This window comes from Symphalangus syndactylus, chromosome 22, assembly GCF_028878055.3.
Source record: "Symphalangus syndactylus isolate Jambi chromosome 22, NHGRI_mSymSyn1-v2.1_pri, whole genome shotgun sequence".
Taxonomy (NCBI): Eukaryota; Metazoa; Chordata; class Mammalia; order Primates; family Hylobatidae; genus Symphalangus; species Symphalangus syndactylus.
Window position 1 is genome coordinate 63,915,886 of NC_072444.2, and position 17,022 is coordinate 63,932,907.

At 33.7% G+C, this 17,022-nt stretch overlaps 1 long non-coding RNA gene across 1 annotated transcript in view; it reads left to right on the forward strand.

Moving 5' to 3' along the window:
• The window catches only part of LOC134735604 (uncharacterized), a 249,597-nt gene that overhangs the window by 178,707 nt on the left and 53,868 nt on the right, over positions 1–17,022 (forward strand). The gene's annotated exons all lie outside the window — the stretch shown is intronic.

Below are 17,022 nucleotides of genomic sequence, written 5' to 3' on the forward strand. Positions count from 1 at the left end.
TGCTGCAATGGTGATATGGTTTTTATCCTTCATTCTGTTAATGTGGTATGTCTCATTTATTGATTTGCTTGTGTTGAATCATTCTTGTACCCCAGGGATAAATCCCACTTAATCATGGCGAGTAATTCTTTTAATGTGTTGTTGAATTTGGTTTTGCTAATATGCTTTTGAGGATTTTTGCATGTGTCCTCATCAGGGACATGGGCCTGCAATTCTTTTTGTCCTTGTCAGGCTTTGGAATCAGGATAATGCTGGCCTCATAAAATGAGTTTGGAGATATTCTCTCCACTTTCTTTTTTTTTGAAGTTTAAGAAGAAGTAGCATTAATTTTGATGTAAGTGTTTGGTAGAATTTAGCAGGGAAGCTGTCTGGTCCTGGACTTTTCTCTGATGGGAGACTTTTTATTACTGATGCAATCTGCTTGCTCATTTAAAATTTTCTGTTTTTTCATGATTCAGTCTTGGCAAGTTGTATGTGTCTAGGAATTTAACTAATTCTATATTATCGAATTTTTTGACATATAACTGTTCACAGTAGTTTGTTATGATCTTTTGTATTTCTGTGTTATTAATTTTAATGTCTTCTTTTTACATTTCTGGTCTTATTTGAGTTTTCCCTTTTTTTTCCTATCTAGTCTTGCTAAAAATTGGTTGATTTTGTTTATCGTTTTAAAAATCTAACCCTTTTGTTAATGTTCTCTATTTTTTCTAGTCTTTATTTTATTTATTTTCTAATCTTCACTATTCTTTTCCTTCTGCTAACTTTGAACTTAAGTTTGTTCTTTTTTTTCTAGTTCCTTAAGGTGTAACACTGGATGGTTTATTTCAAATCTTGCTTCTTTTTAAATATAGATGTTTGTCACTATAAATTCATCTTTTAGGATTCATGTGCAATATTCTTATCCACTCAGTTAGAAAGATGGTTTGACCAGCAAAAATAAAAGTGTATTTTTTTTCTGCATATGTATCTTTCTATACTAATGAGATGAAAAATGTTGGTTAGAGCAATCATGGAAGATATGCTGCTTCCTTTCAAATACTGATTTAATGGTTCTATGAGATATAGTAAAGACCCAACGTGGCAAAGGTGTAAACCAAGGCTTGGCAAACTAGGACTCATAGGCCAAATCCAGCTTATCACCTGTTTTTGTACATCCTATGAATAAATAATTTTTTTTGCAATTTTAAATGATTAGAAAAAATTAAAATGCTTCATGACACGTAAGATTATAGAAATTTTAAACTTCAGTGTTCCTAACCATCATTTTATTGGAACATGGCCATGGTCCTTCATTTGCATATTGTCTATGGCTGCTGTTGTGCTACGATGGCAGAACTGAGTAGTTGCCACAGAGACAGTGTGGCCCACAACCCTAAAATATTTACTATCTGGCCCAATCCCTCTTCTGGAGGACATGCTTCTAGTGCTTATTTCATTGTCAATTTATTCTTAGAGGAATGCAAAATAAATCAATACCTTCATGCTACACTGACCTGTCTGTACTCAGACTCTTACATGGTCATATTACAAACTAATCTGATTCAATTCAAATGTTTCTGATGTCTAGCTTGTGTCAGAAAAATAAACAAAATTTAAGTATAATCTCTATTTTTGATTGTCTTCCATGTTTCAATAATTAAAGACATATGGAAAATGTTACTTTTAGACCTTGGCTACTCTGGGCACACTGCCTATGGGGTAATCCCACTCTACAAGGAGCAGTGAAAAAAAAAAGACCTACTAGATGTCACAAATACAATAGTAATGTATTAAACTAAATTATTATATCCAGTAACTCGCTAATTATTCCTAGTTGTCAAACTGCTCTGTACCCATTAAAATAAAGTTTGTATTGCTCCAGGAAAAAGACAAATAGAGATTAGAATTAGAAACTTAATATTTGGCTATGTCTTTCAAAACAGTCTTCTAAGGTCTAAGTCTCTATACTTAAGTCTGAAGTTTTTGGTTTTCAAAAATGAGGTTTTGCTGAAAAAAAAAAAAGTTTTACAAAATAATTTCAAATCTAAACCTTAACAAGGTAAAAACAAGGTGTCAAGCCTTACTTTTTGGTCTTTCTGCCTCTTTTGTTATAGGCTATTCCAAGGAGAAGGGTACAATATAACCACAATTCTTAATAGAAGGCAAGAAGAACTAGAAAGCCTTTGTTTTTGCTGGATGGCACAGCATAATAGGAAGAGTAAGGCTGTAACCTATGGTTAGGTGGTAGATGTATTAAATATATGAGAAACAGAGAGCAGAAGTGTTCTCCCTCAACCCTCCAGCAAAGCTTGGAATGCCTGTGGTGTCAGGGTACCATGTAAATATGACAAAACCCAGACATCCCAGCACACTCACACCTGTGAGCAGACAACTGATTGCCTAGTTCTAGAAACAATTTCTTCCCTCATATACAGCACCAACAAGAACCAATGAAAGTGCTATCACTGGCCAGATAAAACAAGCAGACCAAAACAATACCTCAAAGGCTCTGGAAATTAAACTGCCATTGGAGTGACAATCTACAAAGTAAGCCAAGGTCTACATGCTAAACCTAAACAGAGTGAATTGGTGTTAAAATAAAAGATTTAAATAGGACTCAGAGCTCCCTAACATAATAGACAAAATGTCCAGGATAAGATTAAAAAATTACCTGTCATAACAAGAACCAAGAAAATATAAACTTGAATGAGAAAAGACAATCAACAGATATCAACACTGAGATGAATTCAGTCTTGGAATTATCTGACAAGGATTTCAAAGCAGCCATGAAAAATATTTTCAACCGTCAACACATCAAACAACAGAGCCTCAACATATATAAAACAAAAAAAAAATGATATAACTGAAAGGAGAAAGAAAATACACAAATAGTTGGAGATTTTAACATTTCCCTCTCAGCAGCTGATAGAACTACCAGACAGAAATTTAGCAAGGATATAGATGATATGAAATAAACAGTGGGAACTAATTGACATATATTGAAAAAGTGAATATACTTCTTTTCCGAGTGCTCATGGAATATTTACCAAGATGGACAATATCCTGGGCTATAAAACAGACCTCAAGATGTTTAAATTATCCTTTTCTGTGTTCTCTGGACATAATGGAATCAAACTCACAATCAATAACAAAAAGACTACTGGAAAATTTCTAAATGTGTGGAAATTAAACAGCATACTTCTAAATGATGTAGATGTCAAATAAGTCTCAAAAGAAACAAAAATACATAAAATTGAATAAAAATGAAAACCCTATCAAATTTTACTGAGCACAACTAAAGTAGTACTGAGGAATTTTTAGCACTAAATGCTTACATTATAAATAATTAAAAGTTTTGAAATAAAAAACGTAAGTTTTGATCTCAAGAAAGTAGAAAAAGAAAATAAAAATAAACTGAAAGCAAGAAAAGGAAGGAAATAATAAACATAAAAGCAGAAATCAAAGAAACTGAACTGAAGAGAAAGAGAGAATAAAACAAAAACCACTACCTAACTTCAAAGTGTACTACAGGGCTATGGTAACTAAAACAGCATGGTACTAGTGTATAGTAAAAACAGACACTTAGACCAATGGAACATGTTAGAGAACCCAGAAATAAAGCTCACACCTACCACCATCTGATCTCTGACAAAGCCAACAATAACAAGCAATGGGGAAAGGACTTCTTGTTCAATAAATTCTGCTGGGATAATTGGCTAACCATATGCAGAAGATTGAAACTGAACCCCTAACTTTCACCATATATGAACATCAGCTCAAGATGGATTAAAGATTTAAATGTAAAACCTAAAACTATAAACACCCTGAAAGAAAACCTAGTAAATACCATTCTGGACATTGATCCTGAGAGAGACTTAATGACAAAGACTCCCAAAGCAATGGCAATAAAACCAAAAACTGACAAGTGAAACCTAATTAAAGAGCTTCTGTACAGCAGAAGAAACTCAGCAGAGTAAACAGACCACCTATACAATGGGAGAAAATACTCAACATACTATACATCCAACAAAGTTATAATAACAAGAAACTATAAGGTACTTCAACAAATTTACGAGAGAAAAATGAACAACACTATTGAAAGTGGGCAGAGATCATGAACAAACACTTCTCAAAAGAAGACATACATGCGGCCAACCAGCATATTAAAAAAAGGCTCAATATCACTGATCATTAGAGAAATGCAAATCAAAACCACAATGTAATATAACCTCACACCAGTCAGAATGGCTATTTTTAAAAAATCAAAAATTAACAGATGCTGGCAAGTTTGCAGAGAAAAGGGAATGCTTGTACACTGCTGGTGGAAATGTGAATTACTTCAGCCACTGTGGAAAGCAGTCTGAAGATTTCTGAGAGCACTTAAAATAGAACTACCCTTCGACCCAGCAATCCCATTACTGGGTTTATACCCAAAGGAATATAAATTGTTCTCCCATAAAGGAACATGCATGTTTATGTTCATCACAGTACTATTCACAATATCGAAGACATGGAATCAACATAGATGCCCATGAATGGTGGACTGGATGAAGAAAATGTACATATGCACTGTAGAATACCATGCAGCCATAAAAAGAATCAAATCATGTCCTTTGGAGCAACATGGATGGAGCGGAGGTCATTATCTTAAGTGAAGAACTACTTAAGATAATTCTTAAGTAATTCTTAAGGAACAGAAAACCAAATACTTCCTATTCTCACTTAGAAGTGGGAGCTAAAGATTGAGTACACATAGACACAAAGAAAAGAACAGTAGACTTTGGGTCCTAATTAAGGTTATAGGGTGAGAGGAAGGTCAGGATTGAAAAGCTACCTATCAGGTATGATGATGATTACCTGAGTGACAAAATTGTCTGTACATCAAATGCCCTTAAAATACAAATTACCCACATAACGAACCTGCCCGTGGACCCCTTGAACCTACAATAACAGTTGGAAAGAAAAAATAAAGGCTGAATCTTCAAAAAAAATCAATAAAATTGCTAAACATATCGCAAGATTGATTATACATAAAACAGAAGACACAAATCACCAATGAGAGGAATTAAATAAGAATGTCATTACAGATCCTGAAGCCTTTAAAACGATAATAGGCTGGGTGCAGTGGCTCATGCCTGTAATCCCAGCACTTTGGGAGGCTGAGGTGGGTGGATCACGAGGTCAGGAGTTTGAGACCAGCCTGGCCAACATGGTGAAACCCCGTCTCTATTAAAAATACAAAAAATAGCTGGGCGTGGTGGCGAGTGCCTGTAATCCCAGCTACTCAGGAGGCTGAGGCAGGAGAATCGTTTGAATCTGGGAGGCAGATGTTGTAGTGAGCTGAGATCACGCCATTGCACTCCAGCCTGGGAGGCAGGGCAAGACTCCATCTCAAAACAAACAAACAAACAAAAAAGCATAATATAAAAAATTTTATACTCATAAATTTTCAATTTAGAATAAATTATTAGATTCCTTGGAAACTCAACCAAGATGAAATAGACTATCTGAATAGTCCCATCATTATCAAAGAAATTGAATTCATAATTTAAAATCTCCCCCCAAAAGAAATCTTCAGGCCAGAATATTTCACTGGAGAATTCTGCCAAACATTTTTTAAAATGAAGAATTTATACAATGTTTTCCAGAGAGTGTAAGAGGAAGAAACACTTCTCAACTCTGAATGAGGCTGGTTTAAGCCTGATACCAAAATAAGACAAATAGAGTGCCAAAAAACAGACAACAAAAGCCCTCCAAACCCAAAAACTACAGACCAATAACTTCCATGAACTTAGATGCAAAAATCCTCAATGAAACATTAACAAACTGAATCAAATAGCATTTAAAATTATTATAATATATAAAAATTGTACATCATGGCTGAGTGGAGTTTGTTGTAGGTATGGAAAGCTGGTTCAACATTTGAAAGTCAATATATCCTCCCATATAAATAAGTCGAAGAGGAAAAAATAATACGATCAAATTAATTGCTGTAGAAAATGCATTTGACAAAAATCCAATACTCATTCCTGGTAAAAATATCCAGCCAGTTGAAAAAGAGGCAAATTACCTCTACAAAAACAAAAGCAAGCTAAAATTAACGTTATACTTAATAGTGAAAGACTTAATGACTCATAATATAAAAACAAGGCAAAGATATCTGCAACCATCCTTCTTAATTCAAAATATTACTGGAATTTCTAGTCATTGCAGGAAGGCTAAATAAATAAATAAATAAAATACACACAAGCTGGAAAAGAAGAAAGTAAAGGATTTCTATTTATGACATTATTGTCTATGTGGAAAATGCCAAGGAGCCTACAAAAAAAATCTTCTAATTAATAAATGAGTTCAATAGAGTCACAAAATACAAGATTAACACCAAAAATATCAAACATATTCCTGTATACTAACAATGAACAAGTAGAAACCAATATTTAAGACATAATGTCATTTACAATTGCTCTTAAGAAAATTAAATACTTAGGTATACACTTAACAAAACAAATATAGGATCTGTTTTCTGAAAATTACAAAATGCTCATAAAATAAATCAAAGAAGACTTAAATAAATGTTTATGGGTTGGACCACTCATCATAGTAAAGATGCCAATTCTTACCAAATTAGCCTATAGGTTTAATGCAATTTCTATCAAAATTCTAGCAAATTTTTTTTTCACAGCCGTAAAAAAGATTATTCTACAGTGCGTATGGGAAGGCACAGGCCTTAAAATAGTTACAACAATATTGGCAAGGAAGAATAAAGTAGGAGCAATCACTCCACTGATTTTAAGGCTTTGCATATAGCTGCAGCAATCAAAACAATATAGTATTGTCAGAAGGATGGGCAAATAGATCAATGGAACAGAATATAGTACCTAGAAATAGACCACAGCATAAGTTTGGTATTTAAAAAAAAACCTTTATTTTTTAGAGCAGTTTTAAGTTCAGAGCACAATTGAGTGGAAGATACAGAGATTTTTTATATATTTCCTACTCCCACACAGGCATAAACTTTCTATTATCAACATTCTCCACCAGTTATCACCCAACTTCATTGTTTACATTAGGATTCACTTTTAATATTGAGTATTCTACAGATTTGGATTTGTGGGTGTGGTTGTGTGTGATGACATACACACCACTGTAATATCATATCATACACAGTGTATTCACTGCCATAGAAATCCCCTGAGTTCTGACTATTCATCTCTCCCTCTTTCCCAGTCCCTGGAAAAAAACTGATCTTTTTATTGTCTCCATAGTTCTTCCTTTTTCAGAATGTCATCTAGTTGGAATCACAGTATGTAGCCTTTTCAGATTGGCTTCCTTCACTTAGCATACGCATTTGTTTTCTTCCCTGTTTTTTTCATGGCTTGATAGCTGATATGTTAAGCACTGAATAATATTCCATTGTCTAGATATGTACCACAATTTATTTATCCTTTCAGCTAGTGAAGGACATCTTGGATGTTTTCAGGTTTTGGCAATTATGAAGTAAATTGCTATAAACATCATGTGCAGGTTTTTGTGTAGAGATGTTTTTAACTCCTTAACTCCTATTGGTAAATACTAAGGGGCACAATTGCTGGATTGCATGGTAAGAGTATGTTTAGGTTTGTAATAAATGGCCAAAGTCTTCCAAAGTAGCTGTATAATTTTGCATTCCCACCAACAAGGAATGAAAGTTCCTGTGGCTCCACAACTTCATCAGCATTTGGTGTTTTTAGTGTTTTGACTTTTATCATTCTAATAGGTATGGAGTGCTATTTCATTGTTTTAATTTGCATTTCCCTGATGACAAATTATATGGAACATTTTTTTCTTGTGCTTATTTGTCATTTGTATATCTTGGTAAAATGCCTCTTAAGGTCTTTGGCCCGTTTTAAAACAGATTGTTTGTTTTCTTATTGTTGAGTTTTAAGAGTTCTTTGTGTATATTAGAAAACAGTCCTTTATCAGATATGTCTTTTGCAAGTATTTTCTCCAAGTCTGTGGCATATATTTTCTTTCTCTTGACAGTGTCTCTCACAGACTAGAAATTATTTTTTTCTAAGATGGAGTTTTGGTCTTCTTACCCAGGCTGGAGTGCAACGGCATGATCGTGGCTCACTGCAACCTCTGCCTCCTGGGTTCAAGAGATTCTCCTGACTTAGCCTCCCGAGTAGCTGGGATTACTGACTAATTTTGTATTTTTAGTAGAGATGGGGTTTCTGCATGTTGGTCAGGCTGGTCTCAAACTCCCGACCTCAGGTGATCCGCCTGCATTCGGCCTCCCAAAGTGCTGGGATTAGAGGCATGAGCCACCACATCCGGGCTAGACCAGAAATTTTTAATTTTAATGAAGTCCGCTTTTCAATTCTTTCTTTCATAGATTGTGCCTTTGGTGTTGGAAAATGCCAATGCCAAATTCATAGTCATCTAGATTCTCTCGTCCATTATCTTCTAGGACATTTGTAGTTTTACTTTGTACATTTAGGTTTGTGATACATTTTGAGTTAATTTTTGTGAAGCATGTAAGGTCTGTGTCTAAATCTATTTTCTTTGCATGTGAATGTCTAGTTTTTCCAGCAGCACCGTTTGCTGGAAAGATTGCCTTTTCACCATTGTATTGCCTTTGCTGCTTTGCCAAAGATCAGTTGACTCTAACCAATTTTTGGTAACGAGGCAAAAGCAAGTACAAGGAAGATGCACTTCATTACGGCAAATGTCCTAGAGCAACTGGACAACCAAAAGCCAAAAAACTTAAACCTCATAATCCTCATAAATTAACCCAAAATGAAGTATAGACAAATTTAAGATATAAAACACAAAAATTTAGAAATGAAATAGGAGGAAATTTGGGAGGTCTATGGCTAGGTTCATAGACATAACACCATAACCAGGATCCATGAAAAAGAAATTAATAAATTGGACCTATGCAAATTTTTAAAACTTTGCTATGTGGAAGTTCATGTGAAGAGAACGAATGACAAGCTGTAGAGTGAGAAAACCACATCTGATAAAGGGCTAGTATCTAGAACATAAAACACTATTTGAGCTCAACCGTAAAAGAACAAATAATCCAGTTATCAAATGGGCAAAAAACATGAACAGATACTTTACCCAAAGACACACACATAGAAAATAAACACATGAAAAGATGTTCAACATTAGGCAAATAGAAATTAAAACCAATATCAGCTATCTCTATACAGCAATTAAAATACCCTAAATATAAAATAATTACAATTTCCCAAATTGGTGATGATACAGTGAAATGGAGTCACTCTTAGATTTCTGGTAGGAGTATAAAATAGTAGAGCCACTTTCAAAACCACTTTGGTGTTTTTTTTTTTTTTTTTTTAAAAACTAAACATCAAGTGCTATAAGACCCACAAATTGCACTCCTTGGCATTTACTCAGAGAAATGAAAACTTATGTTTACACAAAAACCTTATATTTATATATATGTTGATAGCAGCATTATTTGTAGTAGTAAAAAACTGCAGTCAGCTCAGCTGTCATTCAGTAGATCAATGTTTAAACAAAAGATGGTGCACACATACAATGGAATACTACTCAGCAATAAAATGGAATGAACTATTGATACATGAAACAATTTGAACAAATCTACAGGGAATAAAACTGGATTAAAAAACTCTCAAATCCCCAAATGTTATGTTGCATGGTTTATGACATCATTTTTATAAGATTTATGAAATAACAAAGTTTTAGAAACTGAAAGTAGATTAGTGGTTGTCTAGTGTTAGGGACATGGAGATGGGGAAGGTAGGGAAGTGGATATTTTTGGACCATATCCACCATAGTAGGGATAGCCATATATATTCATATCCCTGCCAGGGATATGGATACTCGGACCATACAAAGGATCCTTGGGATTTTGGAGCTATTCAGTATCTTGACTGTGGTGTATAATGAACTTATACAAATTTTTTTTTAGAACTAAATACACACACATGAGTATAAGTAAAACTGGATAAATCTGAATAAGATTGTTGGTTTGTGTCCATAAGGGTATTCAGTTGTGATGTTATACAGTAGTTTTGCAAAATGGTATCACTATGGGAAATTGAATAATGTAAAATGATCTTTCAATATTATTTTCTAATTGTATGTGAATCTTCAATTATTTCTGTACAATTTCAAATAAACATAGTATGAAGGATTAACAATGATTGCTAATAAACTGTTGCCACAAATAAGAAAAAAGAAGGCTGCAGAATGTAGGAACCTCTGAAGGCTGTAGATTTTGGCATCAGCAGTCAGTACGGGCACAATAGTCAAAGTCTACGAAGGATCAGACTCTGCCTCAGCAGATACCAGTGCAGGTGGGTGAGCAGCTCAGATCAAGCAGGAAGAGACACCTCAATGAGACCAGGAAGAACTAATGTGTACTCCTTCCCTGTAACCTGTGCAAAGCCTCTCTCCCCACCCTTTCCTAAACTTCAATCATTGCCAGAACCAAGGGACAGACTAGAGGGAAAGTGAGGGAAACTTTGAAAGACTATTCTCCAGGAAGTAACTGAACATTAACATGGACACTGTCTGAAATAATGCTACCTGAATATGGTTAAACATAACTGGGTTGGACTAGATAGACAGGAGTAAAATAGTCTGAGTCAATCAGTTTATGTGAATAAGGAGCTTGAGAGAAAACTTGAGTGCAATTTTTTTAAAGTAGTGTTAATTTTTTTGCATATCTGACTCATAGTTTACAAATTTAAATCTTACTGAAATAATTGCATTATATACTGAGTGTATTTGAATATGGAGCTACAGGAGTGATGAGAAACCTGGAAAGTCTTAATAGGTCAGTTTCTGCTCAGCATCTACTTCAGAGCATCCTTGAAAATCTGCTCCAACCTTTGGAGAGACCAAGTCCTTGAAGATAAGGAGACAAATGGTTGATGCCCAGAAAATTTCCTGCCTGCGAATTCCTGAAGCTCAGTTGAGGACAATGCAAATCCTTCCTCATAAATTAGAAATGACAATCTGTATTCCAAATAACCTGTATAGAACTACCCAGTAGCAGAGCTGTGGCTGGATGAGCGAAGTAGAATTTTGAGCTGCCTTGAGATATGTTACCTAAATACAAAGAGCATTTTCTGGATGATATAACAAAATTTTCTACTGAGATTTCTTCTTCACTGTCTCAAGGGATCCAGAATCCTTTATCAGCTTCTGCTAAATAATGTAATAACGAGCTTTACTCCTTTCTAATATTTTAATCATCTGCTTGAATTTTTAGCTATTAGAAAAACTGTCTAGTCCAGTTGTTCCTAATTCTTCCCCGTTTTGTTATTTTCCCCTCTGACCTCACATAATAAGCTATTTCTCTATGTATAATTTTTAGGGCCACACATAACTAAGTATGCCATATAGTATCAAATAGCAGTTGTTCAATTTCCATTAGGCTTTTTAAAGTCGCTGGGCCTAGTTTTTAAAGCTTCCTTACCACAGTTTTTAGATTCCTTCCATCCTAGAAATCAAGTACTGAAACCACTGTCACACTGGATGATTTTTTTTTTAACAATTCCTGAGTCATCTCTTTAGCATGATTAGAATAACATGAGAGCCATTTGCTAAAGTTGTAAGATTTTTAAATAGAAGACATGCTTTATGAGCAGCTATTCACTTATGCATGGCTGGAGTTTCTTGGGAAGTTTTCCTCCTAGTTATCCTTGAAAGTATCATAATATTTTTATCTTATTTTGTTTTAGTATATTGTCATTTATGAAGTAATATTATATAGGTCATATATGAGGTAATACATATATAATATTGTTATAGATGATGTAATAGTATATATGTTATATATGAAGTAATACATGCTTGATGTGAACAGTATCTGAAAAGTTCTAAAGCCAAGATTATATATTCACAGCAAAGTATCTGTTATCTTCATATATGTTATATATGAAGTAATACATCCTGATGTGAACAATATCTGAAAAGTTCTAAAGCCAAGATTATATATTCACAGCAAAGAATCTCAGTGGTTAGAACAATGTAGCTAGTGTGTTAGGCCTGCTGTATCTCAGAAAGAGTTAGTGGATTTGAGTCCAGGCACTATCCATGTTTCTCATAATTAATTTCATACTGGTAGTCTGTTAGAGTGATAGAGATTCAGTGGATTCATGAAAAAGAATAAAATATTCATTATTTTTAGTGAGAGGGGATGTTCTTGATCTTCTTTTCTTGCCATAGCCTTTCTTAGTATCTTCCAAAAATGTCCATCATTTTACAGAAAAGTGTTATTACTGCCAAATGTTTCCAACAAATAAACAATCATCTGCATTCAAATTATTTTGTACTAAGATACTTTAATAAATTGCTCTATTAAGCAATCATCACTAATTGAGTTAGGGTAGTATTTTGAGGGAAAGAATAAAATGAGAAATGTAAATAAATGCAGATAATTGAAAATGGGCTGGAATTCCAGAGAATTTCCTCTGTATTTAATACATTCTGAAACTCATTCTTATAAAATTCAAGTGAATTGCAGAACAAAAGATGAGATTATTAAAGGAGCATTGTGATAGATTAGTGAGTCAATGAATGGCTATAAGTAGTGGGAACTGGGAAATCTCTCCTCTGAAGCAGAAAAATTGTAAGGAGAATATGGATCAAAGAAGAGAAAATAAAGCGGAGTCAAAAAGAAAAGAGAAATTAAGAGAACGGAATGGAGGAATTAAAAAAGAAAGTATAACAAATGTGAAATATTTCGCTTGACAATGCTGTATCTAAAATGAATAAGCTATTAATACTTGATTTCATAAATATAGATGAAAAGTAAAACATTGGGTAAATCGTCAGCAGGTATTAGGATATTTGCATGTAGTTTAAACATCTGTATCATTTAATTTTTCACTTTGGCAGCATAGATATTGGTGTATTCTTCCCTATTTTCCTCATCTGTCTTCATTTAGTTTGGAAATGGATTCCAAATAATGAATATCCCATAGCACTTATCTGTAACCTAACTAGATTTCATCAGTAACTTTTACAGTTCTCCTGAGATAATGCCATGCTTTCTGGTGCTATATTAAAAGTACTTTTTATATTTGTTAGTTGCAACTGGATGATGTTGTTTTCTAAAAAGGAAAATGGATTTGCTATTCATCATAACTGCTGTTTTTTACTGAAAATAAAAAGAAAATATTTTTAGTTGCTGATGAGTGTGTTTGAACTATTGTATCGAGACAACTCACTTAAAGATTTAAATCTCAAATTTACTAGATAAGACACACTAGCAAACAAAAGGGTCTCCCTCTCATCAACAAGAGGAATAAACCTTTCACTCTTTTCTCCTCTGACCCTGGGTATTTTAGTCCAGGTGATTTTTATATATTACTCACGAACCTGATACAACCACGTTTATAGGTCACTGAACTTTTACCATACGGTTTAATTTATTGTTGAATTTAAACTCAACAGTTGCTATGCTTTGTAGCATAATCTATGGTGGGATACCTCAGCTCATAATACCGTTCATTAATTTCCAAGTACCTTTCAGATTTCATTGCACAGTGTCCCGCTTTCACTGTCTAATAAAATATTCTGCTCTTTCATAATTGTTTTAACTTTAATGCTTATTTTGGTATTTCTCCTTTTCTTCTCTCATTTATTTTCATTTCTTAGTTTTCTTTTTTAAGCCTCTGAGCTATTTTTAAGTCATCATAGACATTATGGGGTACGTCTTTTAAAATGACATGGATTTATGATTTGTTGGACTTATGGTTGTTATCCCTATCCCATAAAATTTTGTTTTCTTCTCAAAGTTAGCACCTTATATTTTAAAAATAAAATATATAATTATATTTCATGTTGAATTCTGGCATATATATATATATATACTTGTCTTCTTACTTTGTGGATAATTTGTTGTTGGCATATAGAAAGACAACTGATTTTTTATGACAATTTCATATATATGTGTGTGTGTGTGTGTGTGTGTACACATATACATGTGTGTGTATATATATATATATATATATATATATGCTTTGGCTATTTCCTTTATTCTTTTGAAAATTATTATTATAAGAACTCTTAACGTGAGATTTTTCCCTATTCAATATTTATGTGTTCAATACGGTATTGTTAACTGTTGTAAAACAGACCTCTGGAACATAATCATTTTGCACAGCTGAAACTTTGTACCTCTTGAATATCAATGACCCATCCCCCTCCCTCTAGTCCCTGGCATCCACTGTTCTACTCTCTGCTTACATGTATTTGACTATTTTATATCCTTCTTCTAAGTGGCATCACAAAGTATTTGTCCTTTCTTTTAACCTAGTGTTCTCAAGGTTCATCCATGTTGCCACAGATGACAGAATTTCCTTTTTTAAAAGACTGAATAATATTTCATTGTATATACAATATTTTCTTTAACCATCTGTCTATAAATGGACACTTAGGTTGTTTCCACAGGTTGGCTACCATGAATAATGTTACAATGGACATAGCAGTGTAAATATTTCTTTGAGATCTACGTTTCAATTCTTTTGGATAAATACTCAGAGGTAGGATTGCTGGATCGTAAGGTCTATTCAACTCTTTAAGCAATTTTTAACCAGGTTGTTTTTTCTTTGCTATTGAATTGAAGAAGTTCTTTATGTATTTTGGATATTAACATTTCATCAGATATGCCATTTGCAAATATTTTCTCCCATTCAGTAAGTTGCCTTTTCACTCTGTTAATTGTTTCCTTTGTTATGCAGAAGATTTTTAGTTTGATGTGTTCTTGCTTGTCTATTATTGCTTGTTTCTTGTGCTTTTGGTGTCATATGCAAAAAATCATTGCCAATACCAATGTTGTAAAGCTTTTTTCTAATATTTTCTTTGAGGAGTTTTACTGTTTCAAGTATTTATGTTTAAGTCTTCAATCAATTTGAAGTTTATTTTTGTGTATGATGTAAGGTAAGAGTCCAATTTCGTTATTTTGCATGTTGGATATACATTTTTTCCAAAACAATTTGTTGAAGAGACTATCCTCTTCCCATTGTGCATTTGAAGCAACTTTGTAGAAGTTCAGTTAATTGTATATGCATGGGTTTATTTTGCAGCTCTCTATTCTGTTCCATAGGCTTATGTGTCTGTCATTATGCCAGTAACACACTGTTTTAATTACTGTGGCTTTACTTATACTTTGTATTTATTTATATGTATCTTCATTTATATTTTGAGATCTGGAAGTATGATGTCTCCAGCTGTATTGTTCTTAAGATTATTTTGGCTATTTGTGGTTCTTTGTGGTTCCACATGAATTTTAGAATTTTTTTTTATATTTTTGGAAAAAAATACTATCAGAATTTTGATAAGAATTGCATTGAATGCATAAATTCCTTTGAATGTCATGGATATTTTAACAATATTGAGTCTTCTAATCCATGGACACAGAATGTCTTTCCAGTTCTTTGTGCCTTCTTTAATTTCATTCATGAATGTTCGATAGTCTTTAATATATAAGTATTTTATTACCTCTTTGGTAAGTTTACTCCTGAATATTCATTTCTTTTCTCTTCAAAAAACAAAAACAAAAAACAGCAGGATACATGTGAAAATGTGCATGTTTCTTACATAGGTATACTGTGTGCCATGGTGGTTTGCTGCATCTATTGACCCATTCTCTAAGTTCCTCCACTCAGCCCCCAACCTCGCAATAGGCCCTGGTGTGTGTTGTTCCCATCTCTGTGTTCATGTGTTCTCAATGTTCAACTCTCATTTATGAGTGAGAACATGCAGTGTTTGGTTTTCTGTTCCTGTGTTAGTTTGCTTAGGATGATGGCTTCCAGCTTCATCCATGTCACTGCAAAGGACATGATCTCACTCCTTTTTATGGATGCAGGGTATTCCATGGTATATATGTACCACATTTTATTTATCCAGTCTATCATTAATGGGCATTTGAGTTGATTCCATGTCTTTGTTATTGTAAATAGTGCTGCAATGAACACATATGTGTGCATGTGTCTTTATAGTAGAATATTTTATATTCCTTTCGCATATACCCAGTAATGGGATTGCTGGGTCAAATGGTATTTCTGGTTCTAGATCCTTGAGGGATCACCATACTGTCTTCCACAATGATTGAACTAATTTACATTCTAACCAACATTGTAAAGGCATTCCTATTTCTTCACAGCCTTGCCAGCATCTATTATTTCATGACTTTTTAATAATCACTTTTTGGACTGGCATGAAATGGTATCTCATTGTGATTTTGATTTGCATTTCTTTGATCATCAGTGATGTTGAGCTATTTTTCACACGTTTGCTGGCCGTATAAATGTCTTTTTTTTTTGAGAATTGTCTTTCATATCCTTTGCCCACTTTTTGATGGGGTTATTTGTTTTTTTCTTGTAAATATATTTCAGTTCCTTGTAAATTCTGGATATTAGATGTTTGTCAGATGGATAGGTTGCAAAAATTTTCTCCCATTCTGTAGGTTGCCTGTTCACTCTGATGATAGTTTCTTTTGCTGTGCAGAAGCTCTTTAGTTTAATTAGATCTCATTTGTCAATTTTGGCTTTTGCTGCAATTGCTTTTGGTATTTTAGTCATAAAGTCTTTGCCCATGCCTATGTCCTGAATGGTATTGCCTAGTTTTCTTCTAGGATTTTTATGGTTTTGGGTTTTACAGTTAAGTCTTTAATCCATCTTGAGTTAATTTTTGTATACGGTATAAGGAAGGGATCCAGTTTCAGTTTTCTGCATATGGCTAGCTAGTTTTCCCAGCACCATTTGCTGAATAGGAGATCATTTCCCCATTGCTTGTTTTTGTCAGCTTTGTCAAAGATCAGATGGTCATAGATGTGTGGTGTTATTTCTGAGGTCTCTGTTCTGCTCCATTGGTCTATATGTCTGTTTTGGTACAAGTACCATGCTGTTTTGGTTATTGTAGCCTTCTGGTAGAGTTTGAAGTCAGGTAGGGTGATGCCTCCAGCTTTGCTCTTATTGCTTAGAACTGTCTTGACTATACAGGGTCTTTTTTGATTCCGTATGAAATTTAAAATGTTTTTTCTAATCTTGTGAA